Genomic DNA, 17333 nt, shown 5'->3' on the forward strand with positions numbered 1-17333 from the left:
CAAAAACACCCAAACTCACCCATCCCCTTATTGCTTAATATTATTTGTTTATTTTAAAATATCTACAGATGAGCTAACTGAATGATTACTAAACAATACAATGAATAACTGACTTGAAATAGGCAGGTTTACATGTAAACCCAAGAACGTCAAATTGGTCTCTGGATGACAAATTATATTTATTAGTTGCCCCCTCCCCCATTAAAACTTAAAATGACACTTCTGCATAATATACGTAATGAGTTTGAAATATCAGACCAATGAAAAAACTACATCAGTGTCAATGAGACCCCTCAATCTACTGGAATATCTCTCTACTAATATTTTCTTTTAGTGCGAATATCCATGTGTGTTTCCAATAACAATAAATAGCTACTGCCTTGGTTAGAGTTAAGACTAATTCATCTCTAACATATCTGAAGTTGCTCTACACTCACCATCTAAATAGTAAGTAAAAGCAAGCTTGCTTAACTGTTCGTTATACAATGAACGTTTGTTTGTTTGTTTTAATTTTGTCCAAAGCTACACGAGGGCTATCTGCGTTGGTCGTCCCTAATTTTGCAGTGCAAGACTAGAGGAAGGCAGCTAGTCATCACCACCCACCGCCAAAGTTTGGGCTACTCTTTTTACTAATGAATAGTGGGATTGATCGTAAAATTATAACGCCCCCACGGCTGAAAGGACGAGCATATTTAGTGCGACCCTCGGATTACGAGTCGAGTGCCTTAACCACCAGGCCATGCCGGGCCTTACAATGAATGAGCACCAGGTGTTACTTTGCAATTTAATTTACATTGTTTGTGGTTTAGGTATTGTATACTTAATTTATAAGTGTCACAACAACTTGAAAACTGACAAGTTGATGAGAAATATATCTGTGATTTTATTAAATGTAGATAATTTAAAACCTCTCCTTCGTTTTATTCAACCGACTGGTACATTTATAATTTATCAAGTAGATATGCAAATATCTAAACATATACAGCGACATCTAGGTTAACAAGACTATGCCTCAATAAATTATTTCATTAGCTACGTTTTGGACATATGTTCTCCGTCAGACTTATCTGTTAACAGTACAGGCACAGTGTATCTTTACCAGCTGTGCCTGGCGAATGGCATATACACGTACCGTAGACATGTATTTTAACTTTTCACAAAACTTCTTGTCACAAGTTTTCTACATCCAACAGTTTTCCTTTTGTAACGTCTAGACGAAATAGTACGAAATGTACACGAAGAAATTAAATCTGTAGTTTAATAAAACTTATAAATTATAAGACACATTGTATAGATTTGTGTGTAGATTTAAGAAATGAACATGATTTTAATAAATCAACAAATCTATTTCTCAACAAAACAATGAGCAAATAATAGCGTAATTTATTAACTGAGAAACCAATTTATCATTTTTCTGGATAACAGAAATGAAGAGGTCACGAAACATAATATATAATTAAGCCTATATAACAAATAATTTCAACTCATGTTGCAAAATTAAAGTTGGCTCGTGGTTTTCGTTCTTCTTAGCGGTGTGAACTGGTCACGTACATATTTCTCTCTTGTCGCTTCGGTTTCGAACACTGACGTGAAACATTTCCCACAACACCGTGTTTTCGCTTTAACTGAAAACAAAGGGCTGGCAGTAGTTTTCAGTCCAGTTAATTCTTTCTCTTGTGTTACACATCTTGTGGTTACTCTAAATCTGCTACACAATACACTTTCATCTGTAAAATCGGTAGCATGTATTTTTTCTTTATCACTGTATTATTGTTGATATTATCTTCTGACATGCACTTTATTTTTATCAAATTTCCGAGGCTGAATGTGTTTGCTAGAAATAATTGTTTGTTTGTTTTGGAATTTCGTACAAAGCTACGCGAGGGCTATCTGTGCTAGCCGTCCCTAATTTAGCAGTGTAAGACTAGAGGTAAGGCAACTAGTCATCACCACCCACCGCCAACTCTTAAACTACTCTTTTTTCCATCGAATAGTGGGATTGACTGTAACATTATACGCCCCCACGGCTGGGAGGGCGAGTATGTTTAGCGCGACGCGGGCGCGAACCCGCGACCCTCGGATTACGAGTCGCACGCCTTACGCGCTTGGCCATGCCAGGCCTACTAAAAATAATTTCACAGTAGTGAGGGTATGTTTTTGCTAGTAACCCAAATAAAAATACACATTTAAAAAAAAAAGCTTAGAAGGCAATGTATCACTACTTAGCTGGTGTGCTTTTGAATTTTCAAGTCTTTTATGTGCTTTTTTTATTTACGTAACTTAAAATAAAGTTACGTCTGAAACTTGTGGAATTCATTCTCTGAATAAATTATAGCAATTATGTCAATTATGTCAATTTAAAGAAATTTGTATTTGCAGGATAATAACTATTGAAAATAGCATCTAAATGTATTTACTTTTTATACCCTAAATACAAATTTAAAATTAATCATTTTTTTGAATGATTGTTACAAGCTAAATGCTGTTTCTTATTGTTCTTGGTGTTTTCTTGGTCTCTCAAAAAAAGACGAAATTCGCAATTGTCTCAACGTTTGTATAATATATTACTAATTGCAGTGTTCACTGTCCTACGTATTTTGGGGTAACTGAAAATCAAACCCTGTTTTGCAATATTCCAAAAACGCTATGAAATAAACATATTTCACCATTGTTATGACTTAGTTTTTTATTACATACAATCACAATATAACGTTACAGGAAATCCTCTAACTCAAAAATTCGAGCACATAAACGAGAAATACGCGTGTATTATTTACAAATAAGTTATAAGTCAACCATTCTTAGCATGTAATACCTGAAAAGAACCACAAGAGACAGAAAATCGCTATCAGATTACAAGCCAACATTTTTGGTGATAGTCGTGGAATAAACGTTATGTTATATAAAATACAGAGTTTATATTCCAGAAAAGACTGTTCAGTTTTGAGTTCCTGAAGTTATAGCTTACATGTAATAAAATATATTTTCTACATTTCATGTAATCTCGTTTAACATGAAGCGACTTAGGCTTCAAGAAAAACAGCATTTCTACTTAGGCGTAACTGAGCTTTCGAGAATATGGTAACTTTAGGTTGCTAAACTTGAATTTGCGACTAATACCTGTAGTTTTAGTTTGCTAAACTTGAATTTGCGAGGAATACTTGTAGTTTTAGGTTGCTAAACTTGAATTTGTGAGTGAAACTCGTAGTTGTAGGTTGCTAAACTTGAATTTGCGAACAATACCCCAAAAGCACGAAGAAATATTAAACTATACTGTAAATTTGCAGCAACTTTATCTAGAAAACGCAAATAAAAGTTTAACAGCAAAATCCCGATAAATCTATAATTATTGTTCATTAAAAAACTGAATATAGCGGTCTAATATTAGAATAAAGTTATTTTAAAAAGAGCTAAACATTTCGCTGATGGACGCCACTTTATTTAGCATATCAGTGAATAAAGTCACAGCTGTTAACAAACCGTTTGAACGTTGGTTCCTATATTTTGCGTATCTGTTTTTTAATCCAGTTTTTAGACAATGGTTTTTAGAGAATGGTTTTCAAACACAAAAATACCTAGTTACTAAGAAACGTTGGGTTTAATTAACTTTTATATATTTTTATATGTTGATTTAGTTAATCTTATAGATAGCTATTGCTGGGTACAAAATACTATTTTAATTACACACGATAACCATCTTAGTTTTTGATCTAAGCGTGTTAAGGCGTGCTACTCGTAATCTGAGGGTCACGGGTTCGCATCCCCGTCGCGCCAAACATGCTCGCCCTTTAAGCCGTGGGGGCGTTATAATGTTTACGGTTAATCCCAGTATTCGTTGGTAAGAAAAGTAGCCCAAGAATTGGCGGTGGGTGGTGATGACTAGCTGCCTTCCCTCTAGTCTTACACTGCTAAATTAGGGATGGCTAACACAGATAGCCCTCGAGTAGCTTTGTGCGAAATTCAAAAAACAAAAACAAACAAACTGTTTTTGATCTGAAAACTTAAATTGAATTGTTTCTCGAATTCAAATATTTATAACAGCAAATACATTAAAACAAAATCTCACCCACAGTTTAGTCTTATTTCCCAGCGTTTTATTTTCTTATGTATCTTTTGTAACATCAGTATTAGAAAGTAACTGATTAAATTGAAATTAACCCACATCAGAATCCCAATATTTTAGCATAGCCATCCTGAATTCATAAATACTTAACGTGGAGAGGGTAGCTGTCCAACAGCATTAACTGACACAGCTGAAAGCGCGGTAGGTATTCAGTAACACATCACGGCTCAAACCTTAGACCTCATGATTCCCACCTACATAATAACTACTGTTCCACTTCTTGCTTTCTATCACCTTTTAGCTGACATTTTGTAAGTTATATTATCTTCCACCCTTAACCCTCACATAGAATTATCATTTCGCATTGTAAATTATTTTACCTTGTAACCTTTTACATTGTTCATATATATTTTCCTACATATGGCATTCCTTACAACCGCGACCCGGCATGCCCAGGTGGGTTAAGGAGTTCGACTCGTACTCTGAGGGTCGCGTGTTCTAATCCCGGTCGCACCAAACATGCTCGCCCTTTCTGCTGTGAGGGCGTTATAATGTGACGGTTAATTCCACTATTCGTTGGTAAAAGAGTAGCCCAATAGTTAGCGGTGGGTAGTGATGACTAGCTGCCTTCCCTCTAGTCTTACACTGCTAAATTAGGGACGGTTAGTGCAGATAGCTTTCGTGTAGCTTTGCGCGAAATCCAAAACACAAACAAACAATCCTTGCAACCGAAAGCATTAATGTAATGTACATCGTGTAAGTGTCAAAACATATAACTGAATAACCGAGAAAATCATCAAAACGATGCGTAACATAAGAAATTCTTGTTTGAATTATATATATATATATATATACATATAGCTCGATTTCGAATAATGATAGAAAGCGTATAAATTATGAAAACAATATATGAGAATGTTGTAACAGTCACGATAAAAGTCTCGGGTTGAGTTAAGAATTCGGCAAGCAGAACAATGGCTTCGAAACAGGCTGCAAAGGTAAAGGCCCCAGGCTCAAATCCTGCCATCGTCCTTACTCGTTATTATGTAATACGGTTTGGTTTTTAAATTTCGCGCAAAGCTACACCAGGGTTATCTGCGCTAGCCGTCCCTAATTTAGCAGTGTAAGACTAGAGAGAAGGCAGCTAGTCATTATCACCCACCGCCAACTCTTGGGCTACTCTTTTACCAACGAATAGTGGGATTGATTGACACATTATAACGCCCCCACGGCTGAAAGGGCGAGGATGTTTGGTGTGACGGGGATTCGAACCCGCGACCCTCAGATTACTAGTTGAGTTCATTAACCACCTGGCTATGCCGGGCCCATGAAGAGACGGTTTTTGTAATTTTTGTCCCTCGGGGCTCAGTGGTGTTGGAAATACTAGAGAACTATACGTCTTTTTTTAAGTAAAAATATGTCAGATATGTGTATTATCTCAGTAAAATTTCAGGTTGAAAAAATATTTCTAGCAATACAGCTACAAAATTAATACAAAATGAAGTAAAATACTAAACCTTGCTTATATTCTCTCTCCATAACTTCACATGTAAACACATAACCGCTAAATAAGATAATGAAAAGAATAACTTACATCAGTTTCTCTAAGAATAACTTACACCAATTTCTCTAAGAATAACTTACACCAGTTTGTTGCACAAATACTCACACCTAATCAACAGGATTCCTAGAAATCGACATAACTCATTCAGTTGTGGTAAGATCTCGGATTCACAGTTCTGATAAGCTATTCAACAGACATGGTCCTCAACAAAAGGAAAGCTTCCAAATTTATCAGTTAGGTTGCAGAACGGACTTAGATTAAATAAATAACATCACTTGTCATCAGATAGCTCTTTTCTTATTTTTAAACAGCTTGACTGCTGCATACTTCAGATATATAAACCAGTAACATCAGTGCTACTTCAGATATGTAAACCAGTAGCATCAGTGCTACTTCAGATATGTAAACTAGTATCATCAGTGCTACATCAGATATATAAACCAGTAGCGTCAGTGCCACTTCAGATATGTAAACTTGTAACATCAGTGCTACTTCAGATATGTAAACTAGTAACATCAGTGCTACTTCAGATATGTAAACTAGTAACATCAGTGCTACTTCAGATATGTAAACTTGTAACATCAGTGCTACTTCAGATATGTAAACTAGTAACATCAGTGCTACTTCAGATATGTAAACTAGTATCATCAGTGCTACTTCAGATATGTAAACTAGTATCATCAGTGCTACATCAGATATATAAACCAGTAGCATCAGTGCTACTTCAGATATATGAACCAGTAACATCAGTGCTACTTCAGATATATAAACCAGTAGCATCAGTGCTACTTCAGATATGTAAACCAGTAGCATCAGTACTACTTCAGATATATAAACTAGTAGCATCAGTACTACTTCAGATATATAAACTAGTAGCATCAGTGCTACTTCAGGTATATAAGCTAATAGCATCAGTGCTACATATTTTTCAAGTTTTTTTTTTATTTCTACTTTTTGTGCAAAGTTCCGTAAAGCGCAACTGCGCTAGCAGTCCCCAATTTTGGGCTGATAGACTAGAGGAAAGACAGTTAGTTAGCAGATCCCACCGCTAACTCTGGGACTATTCTTGTTTCACCGAAGACACGGATTCACATTGATTTCCGAATACAACACTGAATTAATCTGTGTTTTCAACTCTAAAGATTGTTTGGTTGGTTGGTTGGTTACTCGAAGTTAACCACAAAACTACACAATGGATTATTTGTGTTTTGCCCACCAGAATTATTTTGTGAGTTACCAAAACCCAATTTTCCTGTTATTTGATTTCACGTAAAAAATTGGAAAAGATGATATTGGTAAAACAGTTTCTAGAACAAAATGTAATTTATATCAGAAAACTTGAAATTATATTTCACAATAACTTAATAAGAAATATATTCAATTTTCAAGTGTTTGTTGTTGTTGTTTTAATTTGTTGATAGCTTGCATTAAAACTAAGGATGAAGTATATGTATATATTATTCAGTATTTATTTTAAAAAAAGATATGACCAATTACGGTTACAGGAAGCTTGTAGTCATTCTGATAGAGGTGACCTGGTACAGTGGTTAGCGTGTTTGCAATTAACTGGTTAATTAACTGTAACAAAATCAAATGTATATATTTGTTCATACTTTTAAAATAGTGTCCAGAAAGATATCAGCTGTCCACTGCCACAAAGATTTTGCTGAATATTTGAAGTTAAAATTGTGTTTAACATAAAATTTTAGGCGTGAATATTGACTTTATCATAGTACTGATGCTAAACTCTCTTAATTTAAACTTGTAATAAAATGTTCATGTCAAAGTATTAAAGATTGTAGGATCTCTAAATGTAAGATTCAATAATTATTTGAGTAGAAAACTTCCATTTTAATCGAATTTTCTGATTGGAGAAAGTCATAGCTTATTTAATCTCAGGTTACAGCTATAATGGTGCTCATAACTTACATTATAATAAATTCGGTAATCTTTTCAAGCTTAATTCTAGCATAAATGGATGAGAAAATATGTTGCTCTATTTTATCCTTCAACAACTACGTATAGATCATAAATTGATTTACGCTACTATCCGCCGGTTTTATTCAATTTAAAAAAAAAAACAGCTATAATGGTTTAACTTTATAATAAATTCGGTAATCTTTTCAAACTTCGTGCAAAACTATACATAAACTTTGTTTTAAACTTCGTGCTATCTGCGCTACCGCTCCATAATTTACCTGTGAAAAACTAGAAGAAAGGCAACAAGTTATTACCATTCACATTCAATCCGGGCTATTCTTTTACCAATAAATAGTGGGATTTTCCGATACATTATAACGTTACCACAGTTGAAAGGGCGAGCATGTTCAGCGTAACGAAAATTCGAACCCGTGACCCTCAGATTACGTGTCAAGTGCCCTAACTATCTGGTCAGTAAATCCACAAAAAAAGAGATTAAGGTATCGACAATTAATTTAGTTTTCGTAGATTAAGTTGCTAGATGTCACAAGGGATTGACAAGAATCGATTGGGAAAAGAAAGTATATAGCCTAATTGAACTTAAGTGAGTCCAAACTAACCCTATATAAATAGCTTTTTTGTTTGTTTGTTTTCTGAATTTCGCGCAAAGCTACACGAGGGCCATTTGCGTTAGCCGTTTCTAATTTAGCAGTGCAAGACTAGAGGGAAGACAGCTAGTTATCACCACCCACCGCCAACTCTTGGGCTACTCTTTTATCAATCACATAATCACACCCCACGACTCAAAGGGTAAACATGTTTAGTGTAACGGGGATTCGAACCCACGTCTCTCAGATTACGAGTCGAGTGCCTTAACCACCTGACCATGCTAGACCATAAAAATAATCGGCCCCCAGTAGCTCAGTAATAAGTCCGCTTATTTAATAGGCTAAATATTGGGTTTCGATATTCGTGGTGTGTAGTGTATTTGACAATAACGACACAATATTAATAAACATAAGACGTGTATTGAGTGGATGTTTCTTTATGGGAGTTAGATAATGTTTAATTCTTCAGAGGTGAGCTTATGAAAAATTGGCTGGTAGGAAACAGAAAAATAAACTTCAGTAATGAAGATGAGATATTCTGTTTTTAGAGAAAGCAGTAAGTTAGAAGACGTAAAAAATAATTTATTTATACTCTCGCATTCTAGTCATGTAGTGAAAACATTTTTAGACAATAATATTCTTATTTATTATAGGCGGGGGTACGTCTATGGTGTTATATATTCTAACATACATTCAAGCCATGTACACAATGTATGTTGTTACAGAATACGCTTCGTGCTTTCATCCGTGGACGCGTTATAGAAGCGGCAGTCAGTTCTCCATTGTTTGTTCAAAAATCTTGTCACTGATTTTGTTGCTGCAGGTGTTATTGTTGTTGTCGTTCAGTCTTCCCTCTCATCAGGAGTTTAAAATTGGGGGGCTTATACCTGAGACATATATGTCTCTGACATGGCCTGGTAGACCATAAGCGCATACGATGTTTCTCCGCTTCAAATGAGTTTAAGAAGAAAATGATTTCTTTTATATAACCAAATCCATCAGCGGGTTATGAAAAGTAGTCAACCATTGTTGTATATACGACCCGGCATGGCCAGGTGGTTAAGGCGTTCGATTCGTCGCACCAAAGATGTATAATTTCGCAAGCAGCTTTTTATGGAATACCATATGATAAAAGTGCATCTTTGACAATCTTTCGAATAAATGATACATTCATCAAAACTTACAAACTTATCTTTTAATTATTTATGCTCTATATGTTCGCTCTTTCAGCCGTGGGAGCGTTATAATGTGACTGTCAATCCCATTATTCGTTGGTAAAAGAGTAGCCCAAGAGTTGGCGGTGGGTGGTAATGATTAGCTGCCTTCCCTTTAATCTTACACTGGTAAATTAGGGACAGATAGCGCAGATAGCCCTCGTGTAGCTTTGTGTGAAATTTTAAAACAAATAGTTTGCAAAGTACTCACCAGTTTCAACATATATATATGTTAATATCGCTTTCATCTCCCTTTTATGAAAATGCTTTTTTTTAAATGTATAGTTTTTGATGACATCACTGCGGAGTTATAACATTTTATTTTAACTCAAGTGGTGAGTAATTATAATTTATCATGTTGTAATTTATGTGCTTGATTTATTATATGTGACAGTCTTGCGTCACAAATGATCCGCGGCCCGGCATGGCCTAGCGCGTAAGGCGTGCGACTCGTAATTCGAGGGTTCGCGCCCGCGTCGCGCTAAACATGCTCGCCCTCCCAGCCGTGGGGGCGTTATAATGTGACGGTCAATCCCACTATTCGTTGGTAAAGAGTAGCCCAAGAGTTGGCGGTGGGTGGTGATGATTAGCTGCCTTCCCTCTAGTCTTATACTGCTAAATTAGGGACGGCTAGCACAGATAGCCCTCGAGTAGCTTTGTGCGAAATTCCAAAAAACAAACAAATCTATAGTTGCAAATTTCAACTAATCACATTATTTAACCTTCAATGATGAACATGTGTTAAAGTTTAGGCTTAAGCCATTTTTCGATACTCTATCTTATGTTATATTTGTGATTTTCGACAGAATAAGAAATATATATAAAATAACATTATTCTTTCCTTACTTTCTGTATTAAACTTTAAATAAAGCTTTCGTCCACAAATATTTGTAAAATTGGTTCGCTGTGATATGAATTAGGCAGAACTTAAGTAAATTAGTACCTGCTGCCGACAAATCCAAGTTACATATGAACGGAAGTAGCATATTTTCACTTCGTCAATCTTTCTTAGTCACTTTGTATTTTCAAGGAAGTAGCGTATTTGAGTGAACGTGTAGACAAATGATTAATCGATATTTTCTTAGTGTTATTTTGTCGTACATTTTAAATTTACTTTCAAAAGAAAAAAAGAAATCATCAGTCATCTATATAATACCGTTTTTGCTTCCGTTCGAAGGAAATGAAGTGCGTTAGGTATTCCTGAGAGAGTGGGTTGCTCAGGGGTGTTCATAAATAATTTGAGACTGCATGATGTTTTTGAATTTTCTAAAACTACTCGAGGCTGGTAGCTCAGTAATAAAGATATTATGTGGAAAATATACTGTTTGAAAGCTTATGTGTTTTAGAATTGTATAACAGGAACATTCGGTTTAAACGTGTATGAAAGAGAGTAAACACATCACTTACGTTGTTTTATGCTGTTTAATATGACAAGACAGGGTCGAAAACAAATGGAACGCTTAAAAGGAATGTTATTCTTAACGTGGCCCTTCACTGACAAGCATTCACTTCTACTTTTCTGTATGAAACAAATACAGATATCTCTCTTTATGTTGTCTGTTTTATACAGCAAAACCGAGCGAAGGGACATTAATTGCAAATAAGATTAGCTCGACATTAAAATAAGTTTATTATTATAGAACATTCTATTAATCTGACCTCCTTAAAAGTTCATAATTATATTGAAGCAAGTTTTAAGGTTAAATGTTTTCTGAGATACGGCTGTGAAAGTAGTTGTAGTAAAGGTGGAGTACAGTGACGAATATAGCAGTAGAGTAAGTTTTACAGCCGTAAACTACAAATAAAGTAAGTCTTGCTGCAATACAGCCGTGCATCACATATAGCCAAATTAGTGTTTTGGTTTATTTTGAATTTCGCGCAAGGTCTGGCTATCTCCGCTAGCAGTCCGTTATTTAGTAGTGAAAGACTGGAGGGAAGGCATTATATATGTTACAAACGGCTCGTATGGGTAGAGAAAGTACTATTTAGAGGAGCGAAGAAGGTCGAAACGTTGTTCGCTCCTCTATTAGTGCCTTCTCTACCCATACCAACTCTTGGGCTACTCTTTTACCAACTAATAGTGCGATTGACCGTACATTATAACGTCCCCACAGCTGAAAGGGCGAGTATGTTTGGTGCGACAGGGATTCGAACCTGCGACACTCAGATTACGAGTCAAACGCCTTAACCCACCTGGTCACGGTGGGCAAGGAGGAATGAAACCCCTGATTTTAGCGTTGTAAATCCGTTGACTTACAGCTGTCCCACCGGGAACAGTATGTGTGTGTGTAAGCGAGCGACCGCGTAATGTTAATAAAATATATGTTTTGTTTTAATTTTTAACACGCCAGCAACTTTGTTTGTCCTAAAATCGTAAACCACTGCATAGAAATTATACAACCAGTATGTGTTTGGCGTTGGAATTTGCCTTTATTTTGATATTTCAAAGAGCACAGTAACTTGATTTTCGCAGTAACAAGAAATTCGTGGACAAGATATACGGAATGACAGGTTTGGTGAGTGATTTCGAAATAAATGAAGAAAGACAAGACACGGTGTCATGTTTAATAAGAATATACGCTTTGTTTACTAAAACAAACGAAAATATGTATGCAAAAACGGCTCGTTTGGGTTGAGAAAATATTTTACGTAGAAGAACGAACAACGTTTCGACCTTCTTCGGTCATCGTCAGGTTTACAAAGAAAGAAAGAGGTAACTGACCGGAAGCTGACCACATGTTTGGAAGGGGTTGTGTAACTGAGTGTCGAAATGTAGATGGCGGTGTTAGATGTTTAAATATATAAATTTATTTTATTATATTTGATATAGGTATAAAGGCGTTCCTTTATATTGGTTTATTTTGGGTTTAAGTTGTTGTATAAGTAAGGCTTCTTTAATTTTGCGTTTGTTTATGTTTGTTTCTTTATTTAGTATTTGAGTGTTTTCTATGGTTATGTTGTGTTTATTTGACTTGCAGTGTTCGAAAACGTGTGAAGGTGGCTTTTTATGTTCTTTGAATCTGGTTTCCATTTTTCTACTTGTTTCTCCAATATAGAAGTCGTGGCAGTTATCACATTGTATTTTCTCAACCCAAACGAGCCGTTCTTGCATATATATTTCTCTACAAGTGGGTTTCTCGACATCACTGATTACACAGGTCAACAAATTTTTTCGAAATCTCAGTTGCATAAGATTTTTTTACTCATTCTTATCCTTTGTGACCTGCTAAATTCAAATATGAAAATGGTTCAGCTCTACATGCTCTAGTTTTAATGCAATTTTAAGTTTTTCATTCTAGCCGTTTGTGGTCAAATTAACACGTTTCCTGCGATGCCTATATTGACAAACCGGCAACTGCTGCGATGCTCTTGTACATCTGACAGCTTCAGTGCTGCATGAGCTATGATAACGTGAGGTTGTCGTTACACTTGTCTCTATCCTGCAACTTAGTTAAAGGTAAGACAATAGTGGGACACTGGTGGGTCCCATCGCAGGAAACGTGTTAATTACTTACACGTTTATGTTATCAACAGAGATATTAAAATTGTTTAGATTTTGTGGTCAGATTAATTACTTACACGTTTATGTTATTAACAGAGATATTAAAATTGTTTTGATTTTGTTTCAGATCTGATCATGGCTACAAGGAGACGTCAATGTGAGAACAAGCCGAACGCTTTCTGTTATATTTGTGGATGCTTCACGCTTATTCGTCAAAGGCGTAATATAACATCGTTTGTGAGGCGTGCTTATAAAGCGTACTTTGGACTTGCTCTTGGTGACCAAGACAAGAAATGGGCTTCACATATTGTGTGTCATAACTGCGAGGAAATGCTGCGTGACTGGACAAAGGGAAACGTAAGGGTTTACCTTTCGGAATTCCCATGACCTGGCAAGAACCGATGGACTGACTGCTATTTTTGTCTGGTCAATACAAAGGGCATTGGCAAGAAAAACAGACACAAAATCTCATATCATAGTATCCCCTCAGCAATCCGACCTGCTCTGCACTCTGATGAGCTCCCAATCCCAGTTTTTAAAGGATTTCTTCCATCTGAAGATGTGGGTAGTGACCAAGAGCAAGAGACTGCTGGTGAAACTCAAGAAATACTTTCAGAATCTGGCGATCCTTCTTATGAGACCCCACAGTCATTAACTCCTCAACAGTTTAGCCAGCCAGAGTTGAATGACCTTGTGCGTGATTTGGGTCTCTCCAAAAATGCAGCTGAAGTGTTAGCTTCCAGGATGCAAGAAAAGAATCAGCTGAACCATACAACTAAAGTGTCATACTTCTAAAATCGGGAGCAGGCTTTTGTGCCATTTTTTACAGAAGAGAATATGTTTGTTTATTGTCATAATATCTCAGGTCTTCTCCAGGAATTAGAGATGCCAGTATACCATCAAATGACTGACGATTATTTCTAGATTGTTCTAAGCAAAGTTTGAAGTGCGTTCTACTTCATAATGACAATGTCTATGCAGCTGTTCCAATTGGACACTCTGTGTATTTACGAGAGGAATATAATGACATTAAGACTGTGATTGACCTACTAAAATACCACGAGCACAACTGGACAATTTGTGTGGACCTCAAAATAGTTAATTTCCTCCTAGGTCAACAAAGAGGATTTACAAAGTACCCCTGCTATCTTTGCATGTGGGACAGCCGAGCTCGAGAAAAGCACTGGAACCAGAAGGAGTGGCCCATACGTGAGACTCTGAAGGCTGGTATGCCAAATATTGTCAACGATCCAATTGTCAGTCGAGAAAAGATCATATTTCCTCCTCTCCATATCAAGCTGGGCTTGATGAAACAGTTTATGAAGGCGTTGAATACTGACAGTGAATGCTTACAACACATATTTTCTGTGCTCCCTGGTTTGTCCTTCGAGAAGATCAAGGCAGGTGTTTTTGATGAACCACAGATTCGTGCACTTGTGCGTGATCAAGAATTTGCCAGAAAAATGAACGACACGGAAAGGACTGCATGGCTTCATTTATGGCGGTGATGGCAAACTTTCTCGGCAATAAAAAAGCTGACAACTATGAAACCCTTGCAGCGAATATGTTGTCAGCTTTTCGCGATCTTGGATGTAACATGAGTGTCAAACTCCATTACCTGTACAGTCATCTTGATAGATTCCCTGAGAACCCAGGAGCCGTAAGTGACGAGCAAGGCAAGCGGTTCCATCAGGACCTCAAGACCATGGAAGAGCGTCACCAAGGGAGATGGGACAAACATATGATGGCAGATTACTGCTGGAGCATTAAACGAGAATGCCCTGAGACAGTCCACAAATGCAAGAACTACAAGCGGAAATTTATGTCTGAGTAGACTGCAATTGAGCTTTGCCTCCTCATAGTAGCAAGTGTCTTATCTACTAATCAGTTTTATACAAATAAATTGAATTATAACTTGATATAAAATTGAATTTATATAAACAACTTGAATACATTTATACTATCTTGTATTTTCTTTTTTTATTACCCAGCTATATTAAAGAGTTTTATAACATATTTTATCACATATTTTTTCATGATAGACTACGACGTCAATGTGATGATGACGAAATTTTGAGATTTTCAAATACCTTGATTGCAAAAAAAGTAGAGCACTGAGGAAAAAACTAACTTCAGATCTGAAATCAGGGCAAGAAATTATGTAATACCAAGTGTTTGATATAAATGCAACAAAAACTTTGTTGACCAGTGTTATTATTTCATCACGGGGATTGTACGAGAACTGTAAGTCTTTGTGTTTTTCTTAGTGTATTTGTACTTACCTGTTACCATTATGTCTGAACTAGCATACCGTACACCACTATTAACAGTACACGCTCACACGATCGTTAAGAAACGAAGAAATTTAAACCAAAGAATTATCAATAGAAGAAATGACATCTATTTCATTCAACAATGTAGAAAGGAACAACTAACCTCTAACTTTGTAAAGGTAAAACTTTCAAAAAAGTTTAATAAATACACAAACATTATCCACAATTTACAGAAAAAACTACTTAAAGCCATATTGAACACGAAATACAAAGAACTACATGACTTACAAAAACAAAAAATGAACCTAGACCATCAACTGGCATGCTGTATTAAACCAGAGATTTACGGACTTATACAACGAAACATAAACCAAATCAACACTAGGGATGACAGATACAAAAAAGATCTGCCACAACAAAAAAACTAGAAAAAACTAAGATGCAAACAACAGAAAAGACACCAACACGACAAACCGTTGACTAACCTCATAATTAACATATCCGACCGACAATTAAACACAGACGAGATACATCTACTTAACAAAGGACTCAACTTCGCAATAGCACCTAGGTACATTCCAACCATAGAAATCAAAACATGTTTAGAAGATCTAGCCAGGAGACTTGTGATACTTTCTAGAGAAAACAAAAACAAGAAAACAACCAACAGAAAGAAGACAGCTTAGATAATTTTATTGACATCCAACAGCCAAACTTCCCAGGTAAAATTAAAAATTTATATTTTCCAGAAACACCTAAAAACAACATCTTAAACGATTTTTTTCAAAGAATTTTCTCACAAATCCATCAACATAATTTCACAAAACAGAAAACTAAAAACCAATCTTACGAAAAGAGACATTAATTCCATTAAAAACCTAAAACAAGACAAAAACATAAAAATTCTAAAAGCAGATAAAGAAAACGTTATAGTCATAATGAGCACGAATGAATACATCCAAAAAATGAAGAACACGAACAAATTTAAACCAAAACACATAAATCTAACAAAGACACACGAGACGCAACTAAACAAATTACTACTAAAAATGAAAAAAGTCAACACAATTTCACAAACACTTTATTCCTACCTACGTAAAACCGACTCACGCACATCACAAATATACGGCATCCCCAAACCTCATAAACCAGATTGTCCATTACGACCAATAATGTCCACATATGAATGTCCACAAATACTACATAAAGAAACAAACATAAACAAACGCAAAATTAAAGAAGCCTTACTTATACAACAACTTAAACCCAAAATAAACCAATATAAAGGAACGACTTTATACCTATATTAAATATAATAAAATAAAATTATATATTCAAACATCTAACACCGCCATCTACATTTCGACACTCAGTTACACAACCCCTTCCAAACATGTGGTCAGCTTCCGGTCAGTTACCTCTTTCTTTCTTTGTGAACCTGACGATGACCGAAGAAGGTCGAAACGTTGTTCGTTCTTCTACGTAAAATATTTTCTCAACCCAAACGAGCCGTTTTTGCATATATATTTCTCTACAAGTGGGTTTTCTCTACATCACTGAAAAGAAAATATGGCTGATCGTATAGCTGTGGTATTGCATCGTGATGAAGCTAAAATTAAAATAAAACTAATTGTATTAAACAAAAAGTCACCCCGCCGATACAGCAGTAACTCTACGAATTTACACGCTAAAATCAGGGTTCGATTCTTCTCGGTGGACTCAGAAGATAGCCTTATGTGGCTTTGCTATAAAACTCACACACGCACTAAACAAAAAAGTAAACGAAATCATAGTGTGTGCAAACAAAAGAAAACGAAAATAAAGTTCACTTGAAATGAAACTAAAAAACAACCGCCTGATAATCTAAAGGAAGAAAAGTGTGTGCACACAAGTAGAATAATGTTTATCACACATCAAACAGATGAAACTTCCGGATTAATTCTTAACTATTTTAAAACAGGGCTATCTGCACTAACCGTCCCTAATGAAATAGTGACAGACTACAGGTAAGGTAACTAATCTACACTAGCCACCGCCAATTCCTTGGACTACTCTTGTACCAACGAATAGTAAGATTCACCTTCACATTATAATGTCTCCACGTCTGAAAGGACGAGCATGTTCGGTAGAGAGAAGGCAACTATAAGTAGACAACACCCACTAACTTCCCTTGGGGATAATCTTGTCTG

Source organism: Tachypleus tridentatus, chromosome 10 (assembly GCF_004210375.1).
Source record: "Tachypleus tridentatus isolate NWPU-2018 chromosome 10, ASM421037v1, whole genome shotgun sequence".
Classification (NCBI taxonomy): Eukaryota; Metazoa; Arthropoda; class Merostomata; order Xiphosura; family Limulidae; genus Tachypleus; species Tachypleus tridentatus.